General features: G+C 36.1%; 1 non-coding gene across 1 annotated transcript; it reads left to right on the top strand.

Annotated features, from left to right (window-relative positions):
* Positions 1-10,615: 10,615 nt before the first annotated feature.
* Positions 10,616-10,688, top strand: Trnam-cau. The gene has a single exon. It is a non-coding gene; the product is annotated as a tRNA-Met (tRNA).
* The last annotated feature ends 4,586 nt before the right edge of the window (positions 10,689-15,274 follow it).

The raw sequence follows: 15,274 nt of genomic DNA, 5'->3' as shown, positions 1-15,274 counted from the left end.
TATTCTACCATTTATGCGCAGGAGGTTGTGTTCGTCGAAAGCAGGTGACAGATGGAAAAGTCTACTTTTGCGTGGTAAGGGACGGTGGTTCTTCAAACAATCTATTTCTTCGGGGAATGACTCAAGCTGACTATGTCGTAGCACATGAATTTCCGCAAGACGTAGGTCTTCGGCAGTGAGATCTTTCTGAACAGATTTATCCTTCAATAGTTTTACAAATTTATGTGCTCTAGCCGTTGCTCGTATTAATCTTAGGTAAGAACTGAGTCTGTTAGGATCGATACTAAGTGGCATGGAAGTGAGTTCTAACGAAATGAGATTGCATGGAATGGATGATTTTAATTCTAAGTTACTCTTTTCGGCCATATCTACGGATGGAAATGATGGCCACTCTTCTATCGATTTAATCAAAAAACTAGGTCCAACTACCCAACGTGAATTTTGATAAAGTGCAAGACGTTTTGAACGAGTTGCGTCATCTGCAGGATTGTGTAATGATGGAACCCATCGCCATTCTTTTACCTGACTGAGTTCAAGAATTTCGCCAATTCTATGTGCTACAAACGGCTTATACGAACGCGCGTCACTACGCAACCATGCAAGGACGTTTAGAGAGTCACACCAAAACACTCTTTTGACCGGCTTGTACTTGTGAGAATTTTCAACAAATGATGCTAAACGTGCTGCTAATAATGCACCCTGTAATTCCAAGCGAGGGATGGAGATGGGTTTGAGTGGTGCTACTCTACTTTTGCTACATATGAGAGAGAGCTTCACACGACCATCGGAAAAGATAATGCGCCAATAGCATACCGCCGCGTATGCCAGTTCACTGGCGTCAGAAAAAATATGAAGCTCGCGCTCTTGAACCAACCCGCTCAGACTGTAATATCTAGGAAGTTGAAGCTGTGAAGTAGCTAGTAAATCTTCAAAAAGTTCCCGCCATAATTTCTGATCAGTCTGAGAGAGTTGATCATCCCAATCTATACCCTTACGCCAAATAGTCTGAAACAATATACGCCCCCTTGAGACTAGTGGCCCTAACAAACCCAAAGGATCATATATGCGCATCAAATGAGACAGAGCGTTACGTTTTGTAAGTACATTTGATACTGTAAAATCTTCCAAATAGTTAAAACTAATTATGTCCCGGTCAGGCTGCCATTTTAAGCCCAGAACTCTAGTAGACACGTTTACGGAGCTCTCACCTAAATTGACAGCCTCTAACTTTTTCGAACGTAATTCAGAAGGCAAGTGGCTAAGTGCTTGTGGATCATTTGAAATCCAATCCCTCATCAAAAAGTTAGCCTTTTTATTTAAATTTACAATGTCAGACGCTAAATTTGCTGCTTTATATACATTATCTACAGAAGCGATGTAATCATCCATGTAGACGTCGTAAACAGTAGCATGAGATGCATCGGGAAACTCACGCTCATGTTCTTTTGCGTTCAAATTTTTTACGTACAAAGCTGTGCACGGGCTTGAACAAGCTCCAAAAATCATAGCAGACATTCGGTATAGTCCCAAAGGTTCACTTGGGTCGTCACGCCAAATGAATCTTTGAGAGTCGCGATCTTGTTCTCTAATTAACACCTGTGGAAACATCTCCCTTATGTCTGCTGTGAGGGCAATAGGATCTTCCCGAAAGCGCATAAGAATTGCGAGAAGTGGTTGTAATAGATCAGGACCCGGCAATAGTAAAGAGTTTAAACTGATCCCTTGAAATTTTGCAGCTGCGTCATGCACTATACGCAGTTTTCCCGGTTTATTTGCATTGACTACCCCAAAGTGTGGTAAATACCATGTGATACCTACTGGAGGACTCAGACATTTTTCTGCATAGCCCTTTTCGAAAAGTGCATGAATATTCTGTTTGTAAAGTTTCGCGTAATTTTTGTCTGCTTGCATTTTCTTTTCGAGCGATAAAAAACGTGAAAGTGCCAGTTTAAAATTGTTTGGAACGTGCGTAATATCGGGCCGCCATAATAAACCTGACTCAAATTGCCCATTAGGGAGGCGGTGTGTAGTATTTTCCAAAATTTTGAGCGCATGGGTGTCCGAATTACCCCGAAAATCCTTTTTTGAAATACCTATAGAGTCTAACTTAAAATATTCTTTAATTTCCGTATCTAATAGACAATTACTTTCGTGATTTTCATTCATACCAACATGGTTAACGAAATCAACTCGCTTAGTTTTACTAGACATAAAACCATATAATACCCATCCCAACGCCGTTTGTACGGCTACGGGCTCGGAAGACTTCCTAAAGCGAGTAGAAGTAGATATCATAAGCTCCCAATTATCAACCCCTATAATTATCATTGGCTGCACATCATCATAACAAAGGAATTCGGAAATGTCGGCGAGATAAGGAAATTTATTTATTTCTTCTCTATCAATGTACGGGCGACGGCTCACACATAAATTTTCGACCGAGCGTACGCCGCGTAAATTATATGACTTCTCACAATATTTTCCTTTAATTCTAATATTTACATAATTTACATTACATTCACGCTTCAAACCACCAACGCAGTCAATACGTACTTGTTTGGATGGACCCACGGCTCCGATTGAGCGTGAAATTGTAGAATCTAAGAAAGTCGCAGTGCAACCATCATCTAACAACGCGTATGTATTTACATAACCGAGCGGACCGGACACAGTGACTGCAACTACTTTCAGTACAGGGTGACATAAAGATTTTAGAGTTCGACTCGGTGAATGTGTAGTAGCGGTATGAGCAGCAGACTCTATATTGCAAAACTCGCGACTCGTATTTTCAGTTTTTTCCGCTCGCGAGGCCTTATCTACATCAGAGTCAGAATGGTCAGAGTCCATGTCAGTATGAGCAATAACGTTCTGTTCCGTATTAGAACTATGTAATAAGTGGTGATGTTTGTAAGTACATCCTTCAATATTACAAAGAGATTTTACTTTACAGAATTTAAACCTATGCAACCTATTTTCTAAACATCTGTGACACACTTTATTTTTCTTTACCCATTGCCATCTGTCAGATATTGACAATGATAAAAATTTGTCACATTTATTTACATTGTGCGACTCACTACAAAATATGCAAATATTTACCGATTTATTTACATTTTTTTTCTCAGGATGTTCAGCGACAACGTTTACTTGGACTCTGCCTTTGTTATCATGCGAACTACGATAGCTTTGAGAGAAACCCTGTGAAGATAAAATATGTGCGCCGTACTTTGCTTGTAATTGAACCTCTCTAGTTAAAAATTCTACGAGAACCTCCAACCGACTACGGTTGTTCACACGATTATCTGCATAGTCGTACCATCGTGTTCTAATAAGTGGAGATAATTTAGACATAATTGCACCAAACAGTTCAGGTGAACAGAGGTAGTCACTTTGATCTAATAAACGAACAATCTCAAGACAGTTTCTTATTTTACAAACAAAGTCAGCTAAATCCTTACCTTCCGCATTTACTCTAGGTAAAGCGCGTACAGAGTTGATCTCTTGTAACACGATCACTTCAGCTTGTCCGTATTTCATTTCTAGTGCATTAATTACCTCCATGGGGTTGTGGGCCGCTACTAGTAGTCTATAGACGGCCTCACGCGCGGCACCGCGGAGAGATGAATTTAGACGAGCGATGTTTTCGGCCGCTGAGTAAGATGGTAAGGTATCTAAAAAAGAACGTTTAAACGCTAGCCAATCCGTAGGCGATTTACCATCGAAGATTGGCAGCTGAATGTTTGAACTTCGCGGTTTGTTTACAATGGCTTCTAGGGCCCTTACTAAACGACTTTCGTCATTATTCTCCATAACGGATACAACTGTAAAAGAGGGTGACATAGTTTTGGTCGTAGATGACCAGCTACCACGTGGAACATGGCCAAGAGGAAGAGTGTGTAAAGTTTACTTTGGACGAGATGGAAAAATCAGAGTAGCCGACGTGATGACTGGAGCTGGAATGCTCAAGCGTCCATCTAAGAAGCTAGTGCTTCTTTGAAGAAGGGACTATGTACATGACTGGCCAGAGCCAGTCAAAGAGGTTTTTTATTTTATATTCGTAAAATGTCATGATTTTCACTTGTTCTTCTTTGCTAGTTCTAGTTTTTATGTGTGTTACTGTTTTCTGAATTATACATGTTTGTCGTACAATCTTTTATTATTTAAAACCACGATTCAGTTCACTCGATAACAGTCGTGTATGTAGATACTCTGTGGAGTTTATTATCTGTGCATTGGCAGAGCGCGGCGGACATGCCGCCAATTTGTCTTGGTGTTGCTAACATGGCCGCTGTTCTGAGCTACACGTAAATGGATATTACTGGAAGTTGATTTTATAAATTAGACATTTGCAATTATATTGTTTAAAGCGACGGTGCGGCGGTCTTTAAATTATATAGAGTTTTGGGGTTATGTTAAGTACCATAAACTAAAAATTTTTGAAAATAATTAATTGTTTCGTCATGATGCGCAATAGCCACAAAAAATTATAACAAATTATAACCAAATTTTAAATTAAACAAACAAATTAACAATTTTAAATTAATTAACAAATTTATAACCACAAAAAATAGTTATAAATTATGTAGACACCATAACGCGGGTATATATTTCTAAGGTGTCAATGAAACGTTATAAATATATTTGAGAAAATTTTCGTTAGATACAGTGGAGAAACCAATTTTCTCGGCAAGATCGCATCTTTAATAGGGTTGTCTCGACAGTACCCGACAACTTATTTTTCTTTTATGAGTTATAGTTCTGTTCATACTTATGTCTCATATTATGGCCGACGAGTTTTTGTTTCTTATTTCATCAATGTTACCAGATAAAATGAAAATTATAAAATACAAAAAGTTTGACAACCCTATACTTTATCGGTTTCTCCTATTTACGATAAGAATATTCAAAATATATTTTGTCGGAAACGAAAAAAGGCGTCAGCAGATATTCTATATAACTAAAAAAACAATCTTACCGAGTGTTGTTAAGTGATAAGTAATTTATTAATTCTATTAGGAAAATCTACAATATGTGTTGCCATAACAAATTGTTGGGTACAAACGCAGGATGCTTGATCCTGCAAAAAATGGTTTACATTACAACTATTAAAGGAGAAAATGCCTCGAGCGGTGCCACACTAATTAAGGATGTTTCAGAAGTTAGTTTCACGTATATTTTTACGTTCTGTGTAATATATATTAACGGTATTACACACATGGCTTACATTTATTATTTCGATGTGGCTTAAGTTTATTTTTGCGTTAAACATTGTACATAAATATTGGTATTTTATATTTAAAAAATCCATATCTAATATCTACAATACTATCTACAAATTATACACTTTATTTATAAATAATGGACTTTGTAAACAATTTTAATAAAACAACGATTACTTTACTTTGTAAGTTTATCTTCATACACATTTCGCTTTATCTACTTTAATAGAATGTTATGCAATAAAATTGTAAGCATCATATTTTGTTTCAAGAAGTGAGCGCGAACAGTGCAGCACTCTGCCGGCGCGGACTGTCGACAGTCGACGTTCATAATTACTCAGCCGACATCCCTATCTTTTAATTAAAATTAAGCTCGGGACTAGTTCATTACATTTTTGTTTTGTCGTGGCTAGACACGCGACTGCTCATTGCTAATATAAGCAAATAAAATGTTTCGTTTCTGCGCAAAAAAAAAATTAAAACCATGTTTTTGTGTGAATGTATTTTTGTAGCGGCAGTCACAATTAACATAGCGTGCAACTCCACTCTGGCAACACTATCGTCTTGATTGTATCAAAGGTAGACATTATCACGTTTAATGCATGCGAGTTTTTGTTAAAAAACAGGTCACGGGAATACAATAATTTACACATTTTATAAGCAAGCAATTCACTCGGAAAATGCCGCTAGTAATAAGATATTAATTATATTTCTTGATTAATTGTTAAAGGTTAGATGAAAATCTACTAGTCTTCTGGTTATTTAAAAAAAAAACTTGAGAGGTGTCAAGGGACACCCGGATGGAACGAAGTTCCTTTCAATTAATTAGTGAAGGAACCAATGTTTATTCTATGAATAAAAAACTTAAGTCTTCACAAGAAGTACATTTTATTTCTATGAATTTTCGTTATATATTGTCACGTCGTTGCCATGGTGAAAAAGTGTCGTGACAACTTTTCGTAAGAATTTTTTCCGTCTAGCCCCCTTTCACAACGCGCGATAAGGAACTTCGTTCCAAAAATGGGACCCATCTGCAAGCACTTCCTTTCGGTTAAAATAATTTTTATCAAAATCGGACCACCAGGGGCGGAGTTTCACGGTAACACATGAAAAAAAAATACAGTCGATTTGATAATCTCCTTCTTTTTTAAGTCGGCTAATAAAATATGTAGACGACAGATTTTAATTCATACCTCAATGCTTTGTATCATGAACAGTTAATTTTGTTCTTTCAACTTTAACTTCATAAAGAACTGAGACCTGATTTTTTTGTCTTAAAAATAAATAAATAGGTGATTTTTATTAAAAGAAAATGCTGTCGAATTTAAGTTACCACAAAAAGCCTTTTAAATATCTTCGCAATACTTTTCGAGGTGTTGTTAAGAAACCAATTTTCCCACGCGATCGTATGGACCAGGGTTATCAAAACTTTGGAGATATATTTTTTGTAAAAATATTTTTTGTCACCGAAAATGTGCGATAAAAGTGTATTTAGAACTTATATATTTGTCGTATTTGTTGTATTGGAGATCTGAAAATTACATTTATATTTTCAGTGAGCAATAGGAAAATATGTAAAAAAATAAAATAAAGAATCCACCTTATTTCTATTGAAATAAATTCTTATTAGTTGTAGGAAATAAATTCTAATTGAAGCAATTGAATTATATAAATTAATTATGGGACATATACAAATTTACATGGCAAGTTTTTTTAAAAACTTACCGACAGACATGCGGCCGGCCGTAAAAACTTAAGCCAACTTAACAAATCTTAAAGGTTTATAAAACCTTGTTTGTCGACTCCACGTGAGTGGGATAAGGCCAGACAGATAATGATAACGGTTAGTTTTTATTTACATCAAAACATTTTTCTTGCAGGTGTCTGATTATAAATCTTTATTATAGTAACAAAGCTGAAATAAAATAAAAATTACTATTTCGGTTTCACCAACCCTATCCAGTATCGGCTTCTCTTATGTATGAAGATAAGAATATTGTAAATAAATTTGTGTGAAATCGAAAAGGCGCCGCAGTATTTGATTTACATAGATACTTTGCTCAATTTTATTTACATCAACTACATTTATATTTATAAAGACTTCTTATAACCTCAAAAAATCGACAAACAAGGTTAAGTTTATTTCCAATAAGGACATTGGAAACAGTTCCCTAATTTGAACATAATCGCCGGTAGAATAAACGTCAGTCGCTAACAAATACTGACAAATGTAAAAAGAAATTCTCTTCTGCGATAGTTAGCCTAAAGCTTAAATAAGTAGCTTAAGTGTTCTTCTAGACTATGTTCTATATATGTGCCGAGTTTCATCAAGACCTGTTCAGCCCTCTTGAGATACTATCCAACAAACATCCATCCATCCATCTATCCATCTAAAACTTTGCATTAATGTAAGTAATATAGGAATTTCATATATCTGAATAAATAAATAAGTTTTATATTCAATATGGAACTGTAATGTTATTGTGGTTATACGACTCGTTTACTTGAAAGTGGCTCGTCGTTGTCAAGGCAGCACCCGCGGGCAGCAACGCCACACAGCCTGCCTCTTAATATCACTTGCTGTTACCTGCCTTTGATACCGCTTTCAGGGTGTGGTACAAGTGTTAGAAAACCGCGAGAGCATTTACAAGAAATTAAAAGGCTTTAGTGTGTATAGGTATCACATTCAAGAAGTTATAGATTTTTGATGAAAAAAAAATACAACTAAAGTAGTGTTGAAGTGGAGTTGAAAGTGGATTTACCGGGGATGGAGAATTATCCTATTTCTCTATGGAGTTTTCCTCTATATATTAAAGATAGGCAACACATATGCTTCTCGAAAGTCAAAGAATACTGTTGAAGCGAATGCTTTAAGTACTAGTAATGCAGAATGTACCCGCTGACGCGTGTGCATTGGGCCGTGTCTGGTCGCAACGTCAGCGGATATGAGGGCGCGGCGGATGTTGTCGCGGCGCAGGTACAGCCGCCGGCGGCTGGCTGCCCGCTTTTGGTTACATCCTGCATACATTTCAATTTCACATACTTATGTACAGCTTTTTAATATTTATCAAAGAAAAATCAGACACATGTGGAGTGCACCCAGCTAGGATCAGCGTGGTTGACTAAGGCCTTCCCCTATTTCAGTTTATGGACGTTTAGGGACGTAATATGAGCTGAGATGGCAAAGTGTTTACATTCATAGATACTCGTATTTACTACCAAACACTTCTGATCAGTTAGTCACATCACTATTGATGAAAATCATAAGGAAATCAGTCAAGGAGATGTGAAAATTATCGTGTTTGTACAGACACGGAGAGGGGACATTGTTTTCTAAATATATCAAAACGTGTCGTTTTCGATTTACCAAAATTTATTACTTTTTCTCCATATAGGAGCGTCGGCGCGTATCAAAATTGAAGTAAACAATTTAACGGCGTTATTTATGTGACGGCGTAACGGAGGAGTGAGGGGGATGCGGTAGAGAGGCGGGGGTTGTAAATTATAATGGAAGAGGTAAGCTTCCGGATCGCGGAACTTAACGAGAAATTATTGCTTACAGATTCAGGGCGCGAAATTTCATCCTCTTTGAATAAATACCGTAACAACAGATGATTTGTAACTCGTTGAGCACTGACTCCTGTTCACCTTGAGACTTCTATTTGTTTACTATTTACTATATTATTGTTACACTTTTAAATAGAATTCATATGGTTTTTACTTACATGAAATGATTTTAAAAGCTAATAATTAATTGAACTTAACATTTTTTTTTACTTTTAAGTTAATTAAACACTTTTAATATTCAAGAATTTCGTTGAAAGAAATGTTAAATTGTAATATATTAAATACTAGCTTGTACACGCGACTCCGTCCGCGCGGAATAAAAAAAAATTAAAAAAAATAGAAAACGAGGTAAAAAGTATCCTATGTCCTATTCCTGGTTCTAAGCTACCTGCCCACCAATTTTCAGTCAAATCGATTCAGCCGTTCTTGAGTTATAAATGGTGTAACTAACACAACTTTCTTTTATATATATAGATATTAGGTCCTTACATATGAAATTGGCGTTTTTCGTACTAGCCACTTTAATCACGAATTTCTCCTCTTTGGTAAGGAATTCCAAATTCAAATTTGTACAGCTATAGACTCATGTATTTGTGGTTCGATGACCGTCATTCATTTGTTTTTTTTCTTCTGTTTTTTTCTGTTTGCGTCACTCATTTTACAAAATGGAAAACTTAAAATATCGCATTATTTACGAGTACGAGTTCCGCCGTGGCACTATAGCTGCGGAAACGACTCGAAGGGGAATGATGTGTATGGCGGTCGTGTTGCAAAAGAAAACACAGTTCGTTTTTGGTTCCAACGTTTTCGTTCTGGAAATTTCGATCTGCAGAACAAGCCCCGTGGACGGCCTGAGACTCAAGTTGATAATGAAGAGTTGAAGGCTATTGTGGAAGCGGATCCATCGCAAACCACGTCCGAGTTAGCTGCAGGCTGCGATGTTAGTGATAAAACTGTTTTAATTCACTTGAAGCAAATTGGGAAGATTAATAAGCTTGAAAGGTGGGTACCTCACGAATTGACTGAAGCAAACCGGCAAACGCGCGTCGACTATTGCGTTACATTACTAAACCGGCACAATAATGAAGGTATTTTAAACCGAATCATTACGTGTGATGAAAAATGGGTTCTTTACGATAATCGGAAGCGCTCAGCGCAATGGTTGGATCCTGGCCAGCCAGCCAAATCCTGCCCCAAGCGAAAATTAACCCCAAAAAAGTTACTTGTAAGCGTTTGGTGGACTAGTGCCGGTATTGTTCATTACAGTTTTCTCAAATCTGGCCAGACTATTACGGCTAATGTCTATTGTCAGCAATTGCAAACCATGATGGAAAAGCTAGCGGCTAAACAACCTAGGCTGGTCAATCGCTCCACGCCACTGCTGCTTCACGACAACGCTAGACCACACACTGCGCAACAGACGGCTACTAAATTAGAAGAGCTTCAATTGGAAAGTCTAAGACATCCTCCGTACTCCCCGGACCTTGCTCCAACAGATTACCATTTTTTTCGAAATTTGGATAACTTCTTGCAAGGGAAAAAATTCAACTCCGATGGGGCAGTCCAAATCGCCTTCAAAGATTTTATTGATTCCCGTCCGACTGGTTTTTTTAGTAAAGGGATCAATGAACTACCTATGAGATGGCAAAAGTGCATAGAAAATAATGGTTTATACTTTGATTAATTAAATATATTATATTTAAAAATATTCGACTTTTTGTTCCTCCCATACAAAACGCCAATTTCATATGTAAGGACCTAATATAATCGTTTTTTGTTTCAATACAAAAATAGACGAACGTATTGTTACTTTTCACGCAAATCTTCAGGCCTCGGTAGCGCAGTAGGCAGCGCGTAAGTCTCATAATCTTAAGGTCGTGAGTTCGATCCTCACCCGGGGCAAAGTTTTTTGGTTCAGTAAGTCTTAAAGATGTAAATAAACAGCATAAGCAGTATGGGCATATTTTTATTATCGGGATTTATATACGTGGGGCAATAAAAAGTGTTCAAAAACATCAGAAGTGTTTTGTTTTTTTGGGTAAAATATTAATTAATCGACCAACAGTAGAACAGACTTTTTGACTGTAAACTATTATGAATAACTACGAGATATATTTTCGGTAAGGATTAGAGGCGAAGGGAATTAAACATCTTGCTTATATTATAAACTAGCTTTTACCCGCGACTCCGTCCGCGCGGAATAAAAAATAGAAAACGGGGTAAAAATTATCCTATGTCCGTTTCCTGGTTCTAAGCTACCTGTCCACCAATTTTCAGTCAAGTCGATTCAGCCGTTCTTGAGTTATAAATAGTGTAACTAACACGACTTTCTTTTATATATATAGAAGATAGATGCGAATGTTTAGATGGATGGATATTTATTTGAGGTTATCTCCGGAACGGCTCAACAGATCTTGATGAAATTTGGCACAGATGTAGAACATAGTCTGGAAGAACACGTAAGATACTAAGATACTTATTAAGTTTTTTTTAATTCCGCGCGGACGGAGTCGCGGGCGACAGCTAGTTTGTTATGTTTTTTTTAAATTTGATGTGATCAAGTGGAACACTTTGAAAGCCGCAACGTAAGTAGTCGCAAGTGTCCGTAGCAGCGCGCCTTATAATTTCCCTCGGGAGCCCGCGGCTACGGAATCGCGCCTGATCCACCCAAATTTCTCTGCAACGCTGAGACTTTGGCGTGTTTTGAACACGCTGTAAAATATCCATCTCAGGTATAACATCATTGCAACAAATTTTATTCTGAGGATGGAATCTTGACACTATACTTTTATGCCAAAGGTGAACCAAGAAAAATAATGTATTGTATCGTGACGTCTATCTTACTAATATCATAGGTTAGCTGTCTCTGTCCTCAATTAAAAACACCTAATAATAATAATATTTTCTATATCTATGCCAAATTTCAGCGAAATCTATGCAGCTGTTCTGGAGTTACCTACTATACAAACATTCACATTTATAAGAAGTACATGTAAAATGTTCGTAGAGCACAGAATTCGTAGAGGTCGGTGTAGCATTCGTAGCTACTGTAGCATTCGTAGCTAGTTTTTTTCAAGAACTATAATAACTACAACCGCATTTGAGGTCGTATTATATACTGTAACCCGTGACTCAGTCCGCGCGGAATTAAAATAAAATAACTATGTGTTCTCCCAGACTATGTTCTGTATCTGTACGAAATTTCATCAAGATCCGTTCAGCCGTTCCGGAGATACCTTCAAACAACATCCATCCATCCATTCATCCATCTAAACATTCGCATTTATAATATTAGTAAGATATGTTTTTCGTAAGAATTTTGTGAAATACCTAAAAATAAAATAAATAGTAATATACCAACGTATTAATGTACATATTTCTTATAATCACGACAAACGTAACTATTAAATCCCGCTTATTATGTTAGCGACGGCAGCGCTCGCTTGCAGCGGAATAAAACAAAAAACCTATAAAAACCACTTTAAAAAATGACTAAACAAATTAAAAGTATAAACGCGGATACATTTTTTTTTCTTTCGAATTAAATACGTATAAAATTGTACGAGCTAACAGAACGACTAATTAAGAAACGGGGATCCAGTAACTTAATAGTTTAAGCTACAAAAGAGGGTTGTAGGTTGGAATACATGTTACTTTTATGAACACTAGTTGTAGCATGCGACTTCGTCCGCATCGATTTATAAAAAAAATATAGTAATAAATAAAGCTTCTGTCACTCATAGATGCGTAGCATCCTAACAATAAATAAATTGTTTAAATCAGTTCTGTAGTTTCGGAGCTTATGCAATGCAAACAAACAAACATTCAAACCTTTCCTCTTTATAATATTAACATATAGCTAGAATACGGTTAAATAAATTGTGAAAATAAATTTAACAAATCATACGCTTTGATGTTTGTTATTTTCTTGTACGGATGTAACGTGACTTTTGACTTAGAACCACAATCTGCAAGGCATCATCCCTCCCTTATTAACAGCGTCGTGGCGCAAATCAACCAAATAAAAACCGGTTAAAAACATGGCGTTGGGTTTCGCAAACGACGTCGAAACGGTTTTTCGTTTTCCCTACGACTCTTTGATATCCACATTTCTTCTGTGTTTGAAAAACATAAAAATAAATATCTGCGCTTCGCTGCGGTGCGCCGCCCGGGGGAATTTCACGTTTCTTTTTTTTTCAATTGAGGTTATGGTTTGTGGCTTCATAAAACACAATTAGTGACAAAATAATAAATAAATATTTACTAAATATAAGAACAACGAGTCCTCTGTCCTCCTTCAAATTTTTGTATTTGGTTTCTAAGTTTGTATTCGATGCAAATTTCAAATTGTTATAGATTTAAGAGTTTAAGAGAAGCGTTTGGAGCTTTGTCATATTAAGCGTTTGCAAGACTAAAGAGGAAACGGTTCTAAACTGTTCTTCACACAACGGAACACAAGTCGTGGTATCTTATTAAGTGGGATATTTATAACCTCTAAACACTGCTATCGCCAAATAACTTCTTACCTTTCGATATAAAAGTTGTTTACTGCCTTCATTAATCGCCAGTTAAAGTTTACGTGCTCTAATAAAATACAAATAAAACGATACGCACTCAGCAATAGGAAATCAACAAGGCCAATCGAATACGATTTCGGCGCCGTGTTTTCTGGGCTTACCTCTCTGCTTTGCTCTACTTCATAGTACGTTTACATAAGTAGAAAATAATAATAAAATATTTTACAGGAGTAAGTCTGTGGAACAGAATAATGTAATACTGTCCCCTTTATGGCCCAAGGTATTCAGAAGGTATATACTCCCTTGTCTTTCCTTTAACTAATACAAGGCTTGTGAAATTGTAGCATCCAATGCATGCTAATATCTCGCTAGACTATGACTATACAATTTGGTATACAAATGAACATATATACATGTAATTTTTTTTCTATATACAGATGATAAAATCACTAAGATGTCGATACAAGGCGTAAACAGCGTAAGTGTTGTCGTAAAATTTGTTTGGTAGGATTGTCGCGCCGGATAGCATCCAATGAGAAACTACCTTCCCCGCTTTTGTTGTCTTAATCGTAAAAACTCAAATGTTTCCTTGCCTTTGTATATCATGGCGACACGATATGACGTCTCTAAGGAGGTAATAAACATAGATGCAAAGATAAGAATATAGATCTACTTAGGTCTCGTGGGATTTTTCTAAGACCGTTTCATTTATTGTCAAAGTAACTTCGTTTTTAAAAGTATCAATCTACATGCATCTCTCCACGGTTAACTGTTGCAGTCAGAGTCATGTAACGGTTGGGTAAAGTAGACATCGTCGCCATTGACATCCGCAAAACAAGAGGATCCGGCCTTCAAGCCTTTAAGAAAAAATAATGACATGAAAACTTCTGTCTTTCTTTCTTCTCTCTTTCAAAAACCCTCTAAACTCTAAAGAAAGTTCTCTTCTTTCTTGTAACATGTCTATATTGTATAATTATTGTTATTTCGCAGTCGGTGTCGGCCGAAGTAAATATAATATAATACATTTTATATTTGAGATGTATGAGACATACTTACGTTTATGTCCCTACTTAGGCCGAAACCGACTCCAAAATAACAATAATTATACAATATAGACATGTTACTAGAAAGAAGAGAACTTTCTTTAGAGTTTAGAGGGTTTTTGAAAGAGAGAAGAAAGAAAGACAGAAGTTTTCATGTCATTATTTTGTTTCTTTTTAGTGCATTTTGTTTGAGATTGTTTTTTATGGTACTTTTGAATGCATTTTGTTTAAAATTGTTTTTTTATGTTACTTTTGAGTGCATTTTGTTTGAAATTGGTTTTTTTAGGTTACTTTTGAGTACATTTTGTTTGAAATTGGTTTTTTTAGGTTACTTTTGAGTGCATTTTGTTTGAGATTGTTTTTTTTTGAAGACGGCTATTTTTTTTTTTCTTAAAATTTTTGTTTTATTTCACAATTTTTAGTGAATTTGAAGTTCAATTACAAATTTCCTTAATACATATAAAGACATAAATAAGACAAATAAAGAAAAGGACTTTCCTATTTGATATGTGTGTACTTCAATTCAAAAACTAATTTAGAATGCAGCAGATAACCACTTATCCTTTAAACAAAGAAATAATTATCAAAATCGGTATACAAATTGAAAATTTAACGAACTAATACATCGTAGCGTGCCTTTAATTTTGTCCAGCCGCGCGCCGCACTAGCATTTTTCGAATGCGCGTAGTTTTTAATTATTTAATATCTCCCAAACTATTGATCAGAATTACATAGTTTAAAGGCTAATGTAATCTGCATTTAATACTCTAGCCATCAAACATATTTATTTGGATAAGGATTCATATCGAATGTAATATAATAGCGCCGTAAGCTTACGACGCTGTTTTTCGTGTGCATTTTAATCGAAGTTTGTTCACAATAACATGGTTTTTGTGAGACATCCATAGATAATAGATATATGCCACCG

The sequence above is a fragment of the Papilio machaon genome, chromosome 16 (genome assembly GCF_912999745.1).
Source record: "Papilio machaon chromosome 16, ilPapMach1.1, whole genome shotgun sequence".
NCBI classification, from domain to species: domain Eukaryota; kingdom Metazoa; phylum Arthropoda; class Insecta; order Lepidoptera; family Papilionidae; genus Papilio; species Papilio machaon.
The sequence above is the reverse complement of the archived record's forward strand: the minus strand, read 5'-3'. Positions and strand labels throughout refer to the sequence as shown.